General features: G+C 41.7%; 1 pseudogene; it reads left to right on the top strand.

Moving 5' to 3' along the window:
- The window catches only part of LOC148000138 (large ribosomal subunit protein eL32 pseudogene), a 29211-nt pseudogene extending 11481 nt beyond the window's left edge, over nucleotides 1–17730 (top strand).

The following is a 17730-nucleotide window of genomic DNA, read 5'->3' as shown; positions in this document are numbered from 1 at the left end:
CTATGAAGGCCAGAAGATCCTGGACTGATGTCATACAGACCCTAAGAGAACACAAATGCCAGCCCAGGTTACTGTATCCAGCAAAACTCTCAATTAACATTGATGGAGAAACCAAGATATTCCATGACAAAACCAAATTTACACAATATCTTTCTACAAATCCAGCACTACAAAGGATAATAAATGGTAAAGCCCAACATAAGAAGGCAAGCTATACCCTAGAAGAAGCAAGAAACTAATCGTCTTGGCAACAAAACAAAGAGAATGAAAGCACACAAACATAACCTCACATCCAAATATGAATATAACGGGAAGCAATAATCACTATTCCTTAATATCTCTCAATATCAATGGCCTCAACTCCCCAATAAAAAGACATAGATTAACAAACTGGATACGCAACGAGGACCCTGCATTCTGCTGCCTACAGGAAACACACCTCAGAGACAAAGACAGACACTACCTCAGAGTGAAAGGCTGGAAAACAACTTTCCAAGCAAATGGTCAGAAGAAGCAAGCTGGAGTAGCCATTCTAATATCAAATAAAATCAATTTCCAACTAAAAGTCATCAAAAAAGATAAGGAAGGACACTTCATATTCATCAAAGGAAAAATCCACCAAGATGAACTCTCAATCCTAAATATCTATGCCCCAAATACAAGGGCACCTACATACGTAAAAGAAACCTTACTAAAGCTCAAAACACACATTGCACCTCACACAATAATAGTGGGAGATTTCAACACCCCACTCTCATCAATGGACAGATCATGGAAACAGAAATTAAACAGTGATGTCGACAGACTAAGAGAAGTCATGAGCCAAATGGACTTAACGGATATTTATAGAACATTCTATCCTAAAGCAAAAGGATATATCTTCTTCTCAGCTCCTCATGGTACTTTCTCCAAAATTGACCATATAATTGGTCAAAAAACGGGCCTCAAGAGGTACAGAAAGATAGAAATAATCCCATGCATGCTATCGGACCACCATGGCCTAAAACTGGTCTTCAATAACAATAAGGGAAGAATGCCCACATATACGTGGAAATTGAACAATGCTCTACTCAATGATAACCTGGTCAAGGAAGAAATAAAGAAAGAAATTAAAAACTTTTTAGAATTTAATGAAAATGAAGATACAACATACCCAAACTTATGGGACACAATGAAAGCTGTGCTAAGAGGAAAACTCATAGCGCTGAGTGCCTGCAGAAAGAAACCGGAAAGAGCATATGTCAGCAGCTTGACAGCACACCTAAAAGCTCTAGAACAAAAAGAAGCAAATACACCCAGGAGGAGTAGAAGGCAGGAAATAATCAAACTCAGAGCTGAAATCAACCAAGTAGAAACAAAAAGGACCATAGAAAGAATCAACAGAACCAAAAGTTGGTTCTTTGAGAAAATCAACAAGATAGATAAACCCTTAGCCAGACTAACGAGAGGACACAGAGAGTGCGTCCAAATTAACAAAATCAGAAATGAAAAGGGAGACATAACTACAGATTCAGAGGAAATTCAAAAAATCATCAGATCTTACTATAAAAACCTATATTCAACAAAACTTGAAAATCTTCAGGAAATGGACAATTTCCTAGACAGATACCAGGTATCGAAGTTAAATCAGGAACAGATAAACCAGTTAAACAACCCCATAACTCCTAAGGAAATAGAAGCAGTCATTAAAGGTCTCCCAACCAAAAAGAGCCCAGGTCCAGACGGGTTTAGTGCAGAATTCTATCAGACCTTCATAGAAGACCTCATACCAATATTATCCAAACTATTCCACAAAATTGAAACAGATGGAGCACTACCGAATTCCTTCTACGAAGCCACAATTACTCTTATACCTAAACCACACAAAGACACAACAAAGAAAGAGAACTTCAGACCAATTTCCCTTATGAATATCGACGCAAAAATACTCAATAAAATTCTGGCAAACCGAATTCAAGAGCACATCAAAACAATCATCCACCATGATCAAGTAGGCTTCATCCCAGGCATGCAGGGATGGTTTAATATACGGAAAACCATCAACGTGATCCATTATATAAACAAACTGAAAGAACAAAACCACATGATCATTTCATTAGATGCTGAGAAAGCATTTGACAAAATTCAACACCCCTTCATGATAAAAGTCCTGGAAAGAATAGGAATTCAAGGCCCATACCTAAACATAATAAAAGCCATATACAGCAAACCAGTTGCTAACATTAAACTAAATGGAGAGAAACTTGAAGCAATCCCACTAAAATCAGGGACTAGACAAGGCTGCCCACTCTCTCCCTACTTATTCAATATAGTTCTTGAAGTTCTAGCCAGAGCAATCAGACAACAAAAGGAGGTCAAGGGGATACAGATCGGAAAAGAAGAGGTCAAAATATCACTATTTGCAGATGACATGATAGTATATTTAAGTGATCCCAAAAGTTCCACCAGAGAACTACTAAAGCTGATAAACAACTTCAGCAAAGTGGCTGGGTATAAAATTAACTCAAATAAATCAGTTGCCTTCCTCTATACAAAAGAGAAACAAGCCGAGAAAGAAATTAGGGAAACGACACCCTTCATAATAGACCCAAATAATATAAAGTACCTCGGTGTGACTTTAACCAAGCAAGTAAAAGATCTGTACAATAAGAACTTCAAGACACTGAGGAAAGAAATTGAAGAAGACCTCAGAAGATGGAAAGATCTCCCATGCTCATGGATTGGCAGGATTAATATAGTAAAAATGGCCATTTTACCAAAAGCAATCTACAGATTCAATGCAATCCCCATCAAAATACCAATCCAATTCTTCAAAGAGTTAGACAGAACAATTTGCAAATTCATCTGGAATAACAAAAAACCCAGGATAGCTAAAGCTATCCTCAACAATAAAAGGACTTCAGGGGGAATCACTATCCCTGAACTCAAGCAGTATTACAGAGCAATAGTGATAAAAACTGCATGGTATTGGTACAGAGACAGACAGATAGACCAATGGAATAGAATTGAAGACCCAGAAATGAACCCACACACCTATGGTCACTTGATTTTTGACAAAGGAGCCAAAACTATCCAATGGAAAAAAGATAGCATTTTCAGCAAATGGTGCTGGTTCAACTGGAGGGCAACATGTAGAAGAATGCAGATCGATCCATGCTTATCACCCTGTACAAAGCTTAAGTCCAAGTGGATCAAGGACCTCCACATCAAACCAGACACACTCAAACTAATAGAAGAAAAACTAGGGAAGCATCTGGAACACATAGGCACTGGAAAAAATTTCCTGAACAAAACACCAATGGCTTATGCTCTAAGATCAAGAATCGACAAATGGGATCTCCTAAAACTGCAAAGCTTCTGTAAGGCAAAGGACACTGTGGTTAGGACAAAACGGCAACCAACAGATTGGGAAAAGATCTTTACCAATCCTACAACAGATAGAGGCCTTATATCCAAAATATACAAAGAACTCAAGAAGTTAGACCGAAGGGAGACAAATAACCCTATTAAAAAATGGGGTTCAGAGCTAAACAAAGAATTCACAGCTGAGGAATGCCGAATGGCTGAGAAGCACCTAAAGAAATGTTCAACATCTTTAGTCATAAGGGGAATGCAAATCAAAACAACCCTGAGATTTCACCTCACACCAGTGAGAATGGCTAAGATCAAAAACTCAGGTGACAGCAGATGCTGGCGAGGATGTGGAGAAAGAGGAACACTCCTCCATTGTTGGTGGGATTGCAGACTGGTAAAACCATTCTGGAAATCAGTCTGGAGGTTCCTCAGAAAATTGGACATTGAACTGCCTGAGGATCCAGCTATACCTCTCTTGGGCATATACCCAAAAGATGCCTCAACATATAAAAGAGACACGTGCTCCACTATGTTCACCGCAGCCTTATTTATAATAGCCAGAAAATGGAAAGAACCCAGATGCCCTTCAACAGAGGAATGGATACAGAAAATGTGGTACATCTACACAATGGAATATTACTCAGCTATCAAAAACAATGAGTTTATGAAATTCGTAGGCAAATGGTTGGAACTGGAAAATATCATCCTGAGTGAGCTAACCCAATCACAGAAAGACATACATGGTATGCACTCATTGATAAGTGGCTATTAGCCCAAATGCTTGAATTACCCTAGATCCCTAGAACAAACGAAACTCAAGACGGATGATCAAAATGTGAATGCTTCACTCCTTCTTTAAATGAGGAAAAAGAATACCCTTGGCAGGGAAGGGAGAGGCAAAGATTAAAACAGAGACTGAAGGAACACCCATTCAGAGCCTGCCCCACATGTGGCCTATACATATACAGCCTTCCAATTAGACAAGATGGATGAAGCAAAGAAGTGCAGACCGACAGGAGCCGGATGTAGATCTCTCCTGAGAGACACAGCCAGAATACAGCAAATACAGAGGCGAATGCCAGCAGCAAACCACTGAACTGAGAATAGGTCCCCTGTTGAAGGAATCAGAGAAAGAACTGGAAGAGCTTGAAGGGGCTCGAGACCCCAAAAGTACAACAATGCCAAGCAACCAGAGCTTCCAGGGACTAAGCCACTACCTAAAGACTATACATGGACTGACCCTGGACTCTGACCCCATAGGTAGCAATGAATATCCTAGTAAGAGCACCAGTGGAAGGGGAAGCCCTGGGTCCTGCTAAGACTGAACCCCCAGTGAACTAGACTATGGGGGGAGGGCGGCAATGGGGGGAGGGTTGGGAGGGGAACACCCATAAGGAAGGGGAGGGGGGAGGGGGATGTTTGCCCGGAAACCGGGAAAGGGAATAACACTTGAAACGTATATAAGAAATACTCAAGGTAATAAAAAAATATATATATCATGCAATGTATATACTATAGATACTATATATTAGCCTAAATACACTGCTTTAATCATTTATTTTTCTGAATGCAATGAAAATTTCTATATGAACCAAAAATCACATATTAACCATATATAGGATTGCACAGTTGAGATTATATTAATTAGAATGTTCTGAAATATTTACATATACAATTTTTTTCCTTCATGTAATTTGTGAAAAATGACTATGCAATGGATATGGGTTAGAGAAAGACATTTTTGACTCTTATTTGTATATTCTATCTTATTTAATTGTACTCAGCAGATAAAAGAAAAAGCTCTATTGTGTTTTATTGTCTCTCAATTACAGATTCTATTAATGCAGAAAAAATGACCAAATTATGTTGAGAAGGAAAGATTTCATTTCATCAAACACTTTCCCATCACAGTGACTTACTGAAGGAAGTCAGTATATAAATTTCAGGAACCTGAAAGGAGAAAATGATGGAAGTTTCAGTCATGAAAATGGTATTTCGCCATTATCTTCACCCTTTCACCCACCCCTGCTTTGTCTCCTATACTTCTCATATTTGTTGTCTTTTCTTTTGAAATTATCACAAAAATTAACTTGCTGAGTTCATCTGCTATTGCTTGAACGTGTATGTGTTCTGGTAACCTAATGAGACTCACTTATAAAAGGACAACACTCGTTGATTACTTTAATGTGATGGAGGAAAATGGCATTGCCCTACCCCTAGAGGAGAAGCAACAGGCAGGTCCTGTCTACTAATCAAGAAAGAATTAGTTTTCTCCAGAAATGAGTGCCCTGATAATGTATCAAGCTCTAATAGTTTTGAATGTTTTTTTGAAAAAGAAGTACATATGATAAAATATAATAATAATTATAAAAGGTAGTGCTAGTTATGGGCTTGGATTAAAGTGAGAAACAAAATAGAAATAGAACTACATGGTAACAGTACCCTAATGTGTCAAGGGTACATGTTACATTTCTCAAAAACGATGTGTATAGATTGCCAGATTTTCTAGAAATGTGGAATTTTGAATAGATTAAATCAGTCTGAAAGAAATCATATAATCCTGATAAATTGAACATTGTTTCTAGATCCTATTCCACACAAATATAGTATATAATATATTATATCCATACATATACACATAAATGTATATATATTATATATATTATATATTTATAAAGATTTCTATCGCAATAGAGAGTCACTATGAAGCTTCAACTGTTCATAAGCACAGCGACAGGTCACCTTCATATAGAACATTGGTATGCTCTATGCTTCCTTTCCATGTCATAGTGACCAATGAGTCTAAATTCATATGTTTCTTTTATGAAAGGATGGGTATAAATATTAACAACTGTGAATAGATAATACATTCAATTCCAAATAATCTGCTCTTTGTAATCTGATTGCTATTTTAAAAAATAAAATGCTTCCAAACCCTAAAAAAAAAAAAGAGAGAGTATGCCAGGCAATGGAAGCTGATATTCACCAGTGGTTTGACAGTATGTGTGCATGGTTGTTATCAGTAAATACCGGACAGGTCAGCTTCAGAGTTGGGATTCGGAGAAATGCTCTACATCTAGAGTAGATGACTGACACACTGTCTGGTGTAATGGGGGAGCAGTTCCACTACCTTTCTCCTCCCTTTAATGCCATCTTTCTCATTATGCATATGTCTGCACACATTTGTATGCGTGCACATCACCGTCAGTGCTGGATGGCTTTCTCAATTGCTTTTCACCTCATTCATTCCTATTTCTATCTGTCTGTCTATGTATTTATTTTTTTTTCTTTTTGCAGTCCTGGCTGTCCTGGAACTTGCTCTGTAGACCAGGCTGACCTCCACCTTATTTCTTGAGACAAAGGCTCTTTCTGAACCTGGAGCTCAGCAATTTGTCTAGACTGGCTACAACCCAGGGATTCTCTGTCTCTCCCTCCCCAGCACTGGAATTATAGGCATGTACATCTTACCCTGCTTAATTTCTTTAAATTTCTTTTATTTGCTTGCCCACATGTGTATGTGCATGGGTGCGTGCGTGCGTGCGTGCGTGCGTGCGTGCGTGTGTTTGTGTGATCCCTGGGAGGATCTTATATTAATGAGGAGGTGTTGAATCTCCTGGAACTAGAGTTTTGAGCCTCCATGTGAGTTGTGGGAACTGAACCTGGGTCCTTTGCAAGAGCATCCAGTGATTTTAAGCTCTGAGTCATCTCTCCAGCTACCTCCTGCACAACCTTTTTTTTTTTTTTTTTTTTTTTTTTTGTTCTTTTTTTCGGAGCTGGGGACCGAACCCAGGGCCTTGCGCTTCCTAGGCAAGCGCTCTGCCACTGAGCCAAATCCTCAACCCCCCTGCACAACCTTTTAATGTGATTATTAGGGATTTAATTCAGGTCTTCATGCTTGCATTGCAAGACTTTGCAAACTGAACTATCCTAACCTTTCTTTCCTTCTTCCTTCCCTGTCTCTCTTCATCTCTCTTTTCTTCCTTTTCTCTCCAGAATAGTCTACGCTGGCCTTGATCTTTCAGCAATCCTCCTGCCTCAGTCTCCTGAGTGCTTGGACTATAGGCATAACCCACATGGCTGGGAAGCTTTCCTTCTTCACCGGCCTGTGGCTGCATAGCTCATCTGATGCATTTATTGACTGGTGGATTTGACTGTGGGTGAAACTTTGGGCAATCATTTCTTGCTTACTGTGGAGTAATTGTCTAGAGATAGGAGAATTCTCCAGGTGGCTAGTTAAATGCCTCCAGAAAGCCTGGGGGCACTGATGACTCCCTCCAAGGAGTTCTGTAGTTTACAAGTGACCTGTCAGTCAAAGGCCCTCATTAAGTAGATGCCGCAGAAGGGAATCTCCCAGAGGCTCTTAGTGAAGAAGGGCATGGTAAGGCAGGGGTGATTCTGCCTCTTGAAGTTGGGTTGAGTTTTGCTTCTTTAAGACCTCAGATGGCTAAGATCATTTCTAATATGTCTTCTTAGTTATTATTTCAAGCCATTAATTTGTATATATCTTTAAAATTTTTGTTGTATATATTGTGTATGTATGTATGTATGCATGTTTGTATGCATGCATACATGCATGCATGTATGTATATGTCCACATGCATGTGTGTGCCTAAGGAGGCTAGAGGATGACATTTTTTTTTTTCTTTTTTTTTTTCCGGAGCTGGGGACCGAACCCAGGGCCTTGCGCTTGCTAGGCAAATGCTCTACCACTGAGCTAAATCCCCAACCCCAGAGGATGACATTTGAAGTCTTATTTTTTGAGACAGGCTTTCTCCCTGGCTTGGAGCTTATTATAGAGGCTAGACTGGTTAGTTAGCAAACCCTAGAGAGCCTCCTGTCCCACTTGTGTGCATCAGGCTCCCACATTTTTAGGTCTTGGGTAAAATAAGTCAAAATGAACAAGCATATTTCACCCAGCTCTTGTTCACATGCATCCCATGAGCATTTTCCAAGGCCCCCTGATTGTTGTTTAGTTTCCACAGCTTTGCATGCCCCTCATTCTCTGCTCTGCTGCCTTTGAGCAATCTACTGCTTGTGAAACTAAGGTACCAATACGTGGATATTGTTATCTTGGGAGTGATGCTGTCTCCTGTCTGGTGCCTTGTCAGTCTTCAGGGACCAGAGCACGGTGCCAAGGTGACTCAGTTCCCTGCCATAGAAGGCTCCCAAGGTCCTGCTCCCATTTCTACATTATATTCTACACAAGTACTACGGAATAGCTTTGTCCATGCACTGGAGAATTTGTACTGAATATTTAATTCCAGCTTTGCTCATAGCATTCAAATCTCCGTGAGGTCATAGAGTTTGGAAACTTATGCAGAGGTGCCCTTCTCCCCTGACCAGGCTTATAACTCTTACCTACTCTTACTTCAGATGTGGAGCTGTTTCTTCAGATGCCCAAGTTTTCCATTAAAGCTCACTCTCCATCAAGGTGGGGCACAAGCCTTTAATCTCAGCATTCTAGAGTCAGGACAGGCAGATCTCTGTGAGTATTAGGGTCAGCCTGGTCTACATAGAGAGGCCTAAGCCAGCTATCTCAAACACAATAACACCCCAAAATACCACTGTCCTGTTTACCTAACAGTCTTTGACACACGCTTAGATCTGTGTGGATTTCTGGAGTAGTCACAGCCCTCCCTTCCTCCTCTCCTCTGTATTTTTCCTCCCTCACTTCCTTTTTCCTCGTCGTCAACTCCTTTGATGTATACATTCATTCATTTGCTGCACACATTGCCCCATCGCTGTGCCTCAGTCTCTTCCTGTACGGTGGACTGACAAGTTATGAGAACGCTATAAAATGTCTTCCTGAGGGACAGTTCCTGGCATTGCTGTGCCGGTTCCTTCTCTCAGCATAGGATTCCTTGGGAAAGTCCCACTTCTTTGGGGCCCACTGTGTCAACAGTCTGACAGATTAAGGGACGGAAGTGTCTCTCGATTATTTTCATCCAGGTCTTACAGTACAAACATTGTTTTCTGTGTGTACCAGGCTATAAAGCCAGGCTTCTGTTTAACTAGAGCTGAGCCCTTGTTTACCTCATAAGAAAGGCCTTCCTCACTGCCCCATGTAAACTTAGCCTTCTATTTAACTTTCAGCTTCACTCAGGACCCGAAGATGGACTAGGTTCTGGGTGTCACTGGGTCTGTTTGTCCTTCTGTCCAGGGTGGTCACAGTGAGTAAATATCCCCTTTCACCTTTCACTAGTCATTTGGCCCTTTTACTTAGCTTTGAGGACTAATGCTTGAATCTGGTTTGGGCCTGGTTATACTCCCAAATTGGGTAACAATATTGTGTATCCTAATCTACCTCTGGGAGATTCCTTTGCTCCCAGTAACATAAGAAACAATGTTTCATATTCAACCCAGCTCTATTGGCTTGCTCGACTCATCCAGATGTTGCACCGGAGCCCACCTTGAGTTGTACTCCCCCATGAGTGACTGTCTCCTGTGATTTCATCTATGGGGCTTCTCCATGGATTGCACTTGAGGCACAGTCACATCTCCAGGTCACCAAATACTCTAATGGGGCCTCTGGGCATATGGTTCACAGTATTTCTAAACCTATTCCTTTGGGAAGCAAGCTTCAGGGAAATCCCAGCCCAGCAAAAGCACGGGGAAGAGTGCCATGGGAAGCCCCAGTCTCCCATTCCCAGTAACTCCAGAATACAGGAAGTTAGCTCTAGCAGAGAAGTAAGAGCACATTTATGTTGCCAAGGGGCAGCTCTAATAGAGCAGGAATGTTTCCCCAAGATGGCCAGGCAACCGAGGGACTCTGGAACCCCGTGGGGTTTGGGATTCCCTTTCCTCAGAGGGGTGGTTGATTACCCTGAACTGGGGTGCCTCTCTCAACAGCCTCAGATACTTTCTTGGTTTTCAAGGTCCTTGCTGATAGGGTTCTGCCACCTGAGTCCTGTTTGCTTCCGTCAAGGTTCGTTCCTCAGCCTCAGGCCTCCGTCTCTAGGCCAGACCTGGGTTGCAGACAGTGTGCCTTTCAATTCTCCCATCTTCTTTCACTGGCTCTTAACTGATAATCACTTCTTCACTTCATCACATCAAGTCTAATCCTTTTAGATTTATTTTACTTTATGTGTTTGAGTGGTTTGCATTCAAATGCCTTCCTGATGCCCACAGAAGTCAGAAAGGGCTTCACGTCCCCACAGAGACATTACTGATAGTTGCAAGGTATCATGGGTATTATGAGAACCGAAACCAGATACTCTGAAAGACCAACAAGTGGTTTTAGATGCTGAGCTGTCTCTTCAGCCTCGAGTCCAGTCAAGTCTTAAGGCACAGCGTGATGGCTGGCTGAGATTGTCAATTCGACTGGATTAAGAAGAAACTAAAGTGATGGGGTGGCTTGTGGGTCTGTCCGTGAGGATGTTTCTAGATAATAGGCTGAAGACATTCCCTGAATGTGAATGTACCATGCCATGGGCTGGGGTCCCAGACTAAATAAAAATGCACAAAGAAGGAAGCTTCTGAGCTGGGAGGTTCCCTTTCTCTGTTTGTGGTCCTTGTTGGCACCATGAACTAGGCTGCTCCTTGGCATGCCTTGCTCACCATGATGTATTGCATTCTTCTCAATTATGAGCCAAGATGAAAGCTTTTCTTCTTTTTTTCTCCATCTTCATTAAATTGGGTATTTCTTATTTACATTTCAATTGTTATTCCCTTTCCCAGTTTCCAGGCCAACATCACCGTAACCCCTCTCCCTCCCCTTATATTTGGGTAGTCCCCTCCCCATCCTCCTCCCATTGCCGCCCTCCCCGCAACAATCACGTTCACTGGGGGTTCAGTCTTGGCAGGACCAAGGGCTTCCCCTTCCACTGGTGCTCTTACTAGGCTATTCATTGCTACCTATGAGGTTGGAGCCCAGGGTCAGTCCATGTATAGTCTTTGGGTAGTGGCTTAGTCCCTGAAAGCTCTGGTTGGTTGGCATTGTTGTTCATATGGGGTCTTGAGCTCATTCAAGCTCTTTCAGTTCTTTCTCTGATTCCTTCAACGGGGGTCCTATTCTCAGTTCAGTGGTTTGCTGCTGGCATTCGCCTCTGTATTTGCTGTATTCTGGCTGTGTCTCTCAGGAGAGATCTACATCCGGCTCCTGTCGGTCTGCACTTCTTTGCTTCATCCATCTTGTCTAATTGGGTGGCTGTATATGTATGGGCCACATGTGGGGCAGGCTCTGAATGGGTGTTCCTTCTGTCTCTGTTTTAATCTTTGCCTCTCTCTTCCCTGCCAAGGGTATTCTTGTTCCCCTTTTAAAGAAGGAGTGAAGCATTGGCATTTGGTCATCTTTCTTGAGTTTCATGTGTTCTGTGCATCTAGGGTAATTTGAGCATTTGGGCTAATACCCACTTATCAATGAGTGCATACCATGTGTGTTTTTCTGTGATTGGGTTACCTCACTCAGGATGATATTTTCCAGTTCCATCCATTTGCCTATGAATTTCATAAAGTCATTGTTTTTGATAGCAGAGTAGTATTCCATCAGCTGTTTGGTCACATAGCTAAGTGGTGAATATCTTCAGTATAAGGCTCATTTCTCCAGACTCTCTTGGATTTCCAATACACTTTCAGGCTTTTCCACAGTTCGTTTCTTTTTCTTTGATTTACAGCACTGACTAGGGACTACAGCACACTTTTCAACAACATGGCATACAGGCAGCTTCATCTTGCTCCCAGTCTCACAGAGGCTGGCTACAATGTTCCACTGTTAGCTGTGAGATCTGTAGTAGCTTCACTTTGATGGATGTACTTTGTTATGCTGCCACAATTATGTTGTATTTCCTTGATCTGAGGCTGGAATCCAGGTATCCTGTTCCGGGATGTTAGGCAAGTACTCTATTATGGAGGTACATCCTCAGTAATAGTTTTGCTCCAAATTTTCTAAGTTTTTATCCTAACTGAATACTGAATCTGATCTACAAGTTTTGAAACAATTATATGATTTTTCTCTTTTATCAATAACATAGGCAATTCAATTATTTTTTCTAATGTCAAAATAACTTTGCTTTCATGGCATAAATATAAATTAATTATGTTGTATAATCTTGGCTTTTGCTTAATATTTAGATTAGAATATTTATATTTACATACCATTTTATTTGTTCTTGCCAGATTTTGATATAAAGGCTATGCTAGATTCAGAAAGAGTATTAGATTGAAATTATACTTTATAATTTATAGTATATAAATGTTTGGCAGAACTCGTCAGTCAAACAGTTGAATCTTGTTTTTGTTTTATTTAGATTCTAGAGTTTCTGTGTTTTAAGGAACACACTCATCTTTTCAAGTTTATTGACGTAGGCATTCCGTAGTGTAATTTTTAATCCTAAAGTCTGAGGCAGCTATAATATGTTGTTGCATCTTTCCCGTTCTCACCATTGTTCTTAATATCATTTTTTAAAAACTTTTGTTTTTTAAGATATGATCTTACTCTGTAGTTCATTCTAACCTTGTACTTGCGGCAACACTGCTGCCTCAGCCTTCTGAATGCTGGGATTACTGCTTTGAGCCATCACGCCTGACATTCCTTTACATTTAATTAATTTTAATATGGATCTTATGTAGCAAACATTCCAAGAGAAAGTTTCAATTTTGCTGATTATATCCATGTGATAGCTTTCTCGTTTTCATTTTATTATTATTATTGTTGTTATTATTGTTATTATTATTGTTCTTATTATCATGTGCCAAAGATATGGCTCAGTGGGTAAGAGCTTGCCACACAAGTCTGGAGTCCCCCAGATCCCACTGTGGAGGCAGAGAACAGCTCCCAAAAGTCTCTTTTGACCCCCATATGTACACTGTGGCGTGTGCACAGTGGTGCTTACATACAGATCATACAACAGTAGAGTACAAATGACAGTAATAAAGTAACATTTGAAATTATTTGTATGTGTGTATGCGTATGGTGTCAAAGTGTGGGCTTTTAAGGGATTTTGGACATGAGAAGTCAGAGACCAACTCTTGGGAATTAGTTCTGTTTTCCTATTGGGGACAGACCCAGGTTTTCAGGCGTGTTTGGCAAGCGCTTTACCCAATGGGCTGTCTCTGCAGTCACAATTTATGCCCTTTACTTTTTAGAGCTCAGAGGTACAGAATGAGGTTCTAGAGCTCAGAGGTACAGATAAGGAGGTCCCATAGTTCTGGGTTTGATCGCCGTGACTGTGAACCATCAGCAGTTCTGTAATCTCTTTGACCCATGCCTGCCCTTCCCCTGATGTTAAAGGAGCCATATCCTTCCTGTTCAGGTTCTGTGAAGATGGCACCATTTTTTGTTCTCCATTTTATTTATCTGAACCTCCCCATCCCCTTAGGGGCCTCCCAGGCTCTCTATTGGGGGTGGCTTAGACTTTCCTCAGTGCCTGCTTCTCTCTGTAGCCATCTGAACATCAGTCCCTGGCTCCAGGGCAGGGGCTGGAGCACAGCATTAACCCTGACTTCAGGCATGCTGGCCTCCTACAATTTCTGCTTCCATGTGCTTTTTAGCTTTTCTGAATTCTTTCAGTTTTTCCCAAATTGACACCACATTTGATCAATGCATAAAAAAACCCAACATTTTTGATAATGTAAGAAAGATAATGAGTCAGGGAAAGTGCCTCGTTATGGTAACCCTAGCACTTGGGAGACTGAGGCAGGGGGATTGCTAGGTGTCTGAGATGAGCTACACAGTGAGTTCAAATCCAACCTGAGATATATAGTGAGGCCCTAGTTCAAAAACAACCCCACCAAATAACAAGATAAATAAATAAATAATAAGCAAACAATGCCCTTGAACACTGTTGGAATACTTATCTACTAGCATTTTCCTTAAGGGACCAATAAAAGCAGAGATCATAAATTCCACTGTGTCATCAAACACAGTGTTTGGGTGCAGCATGGTAAATGTTCAGTTCCTCAGAGCGTGTGCACCACAGTTGGCTGTCAGGGGTGTTTACTCAACACCGGCACCTACTGCCCCACTCAGTGCTGTTTTCTCCAATACAGAGAAGACAGCAGCTGTCTGTACTCCTTCTCCCACTTCCTTCCCCTGTCTCTAGACTCACCATGAAAGATGCATTCACAGGTCACATGCAGGCCTTCACATGCTGGTCCCTCAACATGGAACTATGCATCTCACGGAAAATAGTAACTTACAGAAGCATGACTTTGCGTAACATAGGATTTGCAGATAAATACCTAAGGGTTTCTTTGGGGTTCACTTCAGTATCCATGTATGACTTTACACAAAAAGACAAGCTTTCTTCTTGTTAGAGATTGTGACTGCTCATCAAAAATGGAGATAAATCAACTCAAGTATTATTAGTGACTTTTGTTTTTTAGAAAGGGTCTCAAGGACCTCATGTATGACCACCTTGAAGTAGTAGCCATTGGATAATTTTGTACTTTTGGTCCTTCTACCTGAGTTCTAGGATTGCAGGAGTGTACCATAATGCCTGGTTTACGTAGTGCTGGGAAAGTCAAAACCAAGAGCTCAGCCATGCTAAACAAGCACCCTACCGATGGATCCACTTTCTCAGCCACTAAATTACTATTTATCTTTATGTAGTGTTTTACAGAATGTAAGTATGTGTACTGTATGCCTTCCTGGCATCTTGTGCCTGGTGCCCAGAGGCTCGAAGAAGGCATTGGAGGCCCTGGAACTAGAGATACAGTCAGCCATGAGCTGCCACGTGGGTGCAGGCCACAGAACCTGATGCTCTTAACTGTTGAGTCATCTCTCCAGCTCCAAGATGGTGCTCAATCCCCAGCACCCACATGGTGGCTCACAACTGCCTTAAGTCCAGTCCCAGGAGCTCTGACACCCTCTTCTGGCCTCCCTGGACACTGTGTGCACATAATATACAGACATATAGGAAGACAGAACACCCATATGCATAAAACAAAGTGAAAAAAACAAAAAAACCCTTAATTCATTAATTTTATGATCATCATATGATCAAGCATTTTTCACTTAACTCTAAACTGATGTAAGGACCTAGAGAGGGAAAGAAGAAGCTGTAAGTTTACAGACAGTCTACATTATTTGGCTGTATAGAAGGAATGAGGACACTATTTCTTAGAGCCAGCTACTGTGGTCCAGCCTAGGGCTTCATGCAAACTGTGTTAACTGAGCTATACCCCTATCCTATTAGGCACCTGCATTTCCAAGGTGGCTGACTGGGGTAGGTGGTCTAGCACATCAAGGAAGAGCTTAGTTATTACCAGAATGGGTAAGAAGCATCAGGGCCCATCAGAAATGGGAGCCACTACCCACACCAAGATCTGAGAGAATTGAGCTGGAGCTATAATTCACTTGGTAGAATGCTTGCTTCCTGTGAGTGAGGCCCTGGGGTTTGGTTTGGGACTGGAGAGATGGCTCAGCTGTAAGACAGCCTGCTGCTCTTCAGAGGACCAGGGCTTGGACCTTGGGCATCGTGTCAGGTGGCCTACAACAGCCTGTAACTGTAGCTCCAAAACAAAAGCTCCTGCTCTAGCTCCTTTAGTGACTGAGATGTGGAAAGCAGCTGTAATGAGTGATCTGGAAGGACAAGCAAGGACTGAAATTGGTTTCACATTTCAGTCATGTCTCTATTGTCTTGTATAAACACAAATCCTAGCTCAGTGGCTGTGTGTGTGTGTGTGTGTGTGTGTGTGTGTGTGTGTGTGTGTGTGTGTGTGTGTGTAGTCCTGGGCAGGAGAGCTTATTTTGTGTGGTTGGCACCAATTTCACACAGTGAGACATTTTCTATCTGAAGCCAAACTACTAATTTAACATAAACAAAACGAACAAACAGAAACCCAGTACTAGTAAAACCTTGTCTCAAAACCAAAAACAACTCCCCAAACCTCCCAAATCCCCCCAAAATTCTTTATTCAATGCTTATTTGCCTGAAACTAATTTGTGGCATAAGAACATTTTCCAGTTTTTAACAGCTCATTTTCTTAATTTTTAGAATATATTTTCTTTTCTTTCTTTCTTTCTTTCTTTCTTTCTTTCTTTCTTTCTTTCTTTCTTTCTTTCTTTTTAAAGATTTTTTTATTTATGAGTACACTGTTGCTGTCCTCAGACACACCAGAAGAGGCCATCGGATCCCATTACAGATGGTTGTGAGCCACCATGTGGTTGCTGGGATTTGAACTCAGGACCTCTGGAAGAGCAGTCAGTGCTCTTAACCTCTGAGCCATCTCTCCAGAGCCATCTCTCCAGCTCTAGAATACATTTTCTATTCACTCACAAAATAATTACTTTTGCTTACTGTGCTAGGCACAGGAAAGAGGATGAATAAAACAGGAACAATCTTTTCCCTCAGGAAATTTACACACATAGCTTTACATATGGGTTCATAATTAACATACATTATACATACAAAGACACAGGTACAGTTGGTAAAACAACGGAGGGACATATATAATACTTGGGGGTATTCATCCCGATCTGGGGAGTGATACAGAAATTATTTCCGGGGGCGATGATATCTAAGTAGAGGCTCGACACATTGGTTGGATGGAGACAGATAAATGGAGATGGAGATGTTAAAGGAAGTGGAGATTCAAGCTTTGGGTTGCAGAGGCGTAGGGCAGGCCAGTGGAGGGGCGAGAGGGAGGGGAAGCAGGATGGCATTCCAAGCTGATGATTCCTGATTTCACTCCAGGGAAAGAAAAAAGCACCTTCCGAGTGCAGATCAGGGCCTCAAACTCACAGAAATTCACTGCCTCAGCCTCCTAAGTGCCAGGGTTAAAGGGATGTGCCACCATGAGCAGCAGCAGCAGCAGCAGCAGCAGCAGCAGCAGCAGCAGCAGCAGCAGCAGCAACAGCAGCAGAATTTTAAGCTAGAAGGGGTAAGGAACACTTTGTTTTGCAGCAGTCTTTCAGGCTGGCTGGTTGAAAAGAATGGAAAATAGTGTCATGGTGGGGAGCCAGCATGCAAGCAGACAGATGCTGGAGAAGAGGCTGAGAATTATACATCCAGATCAACAGGCAGAAGGAAGAGAGTGCTACACTGGACCTATTTTGCGGTATCACTTGCCCTCAGGCCTCTGGTGAAGCCCAAGATCGTCAACAAGAGGTCCAAGAAGTTCATTAGGCACCAGTCAGACCGATATGTGAAAATTAAGGGAAACAGGTGAAAACCCAGAGGCAGGGTACCGAGAAGATTCAAGGGCCAGATCCTGATGCCTATCATTGGTTACCGGAGCAACAAGAAAACCAAGCACATGCTCTGCCTATCTGCTTAGCGGCTTCCGGAAGTTTCTGGTCCACAATGTCAAAGAGCTGGAAGTGCTGCTGATGTGCAACAAATCTTACGGTGCTGAGATTGCTCACAATGTGTCCTCTAAGAACTGAAAAGCCATCGTAGAAAGAGCAGCAAAGCTGGCCATCAGAGTCACCAATCC

The sequence above is a fragment of the Rattus norvegicus genome, chromosome 17 (assembly GCF_021556685.1).
Source record: "Rattus norvegicus strain SHRSP/BbbUtx chromosome 17, alternate assembly SHRSP_T2T, whole genome shotgun sequence".
NCBI lineage: Eukaryota > Metazoa > Chordata > Mammalia > Rodentia > Muridae > Rattus > Rattus norvegicus.
This window is presented reverse-complemented; position numbering and strand designations above follow the sequence as displayed.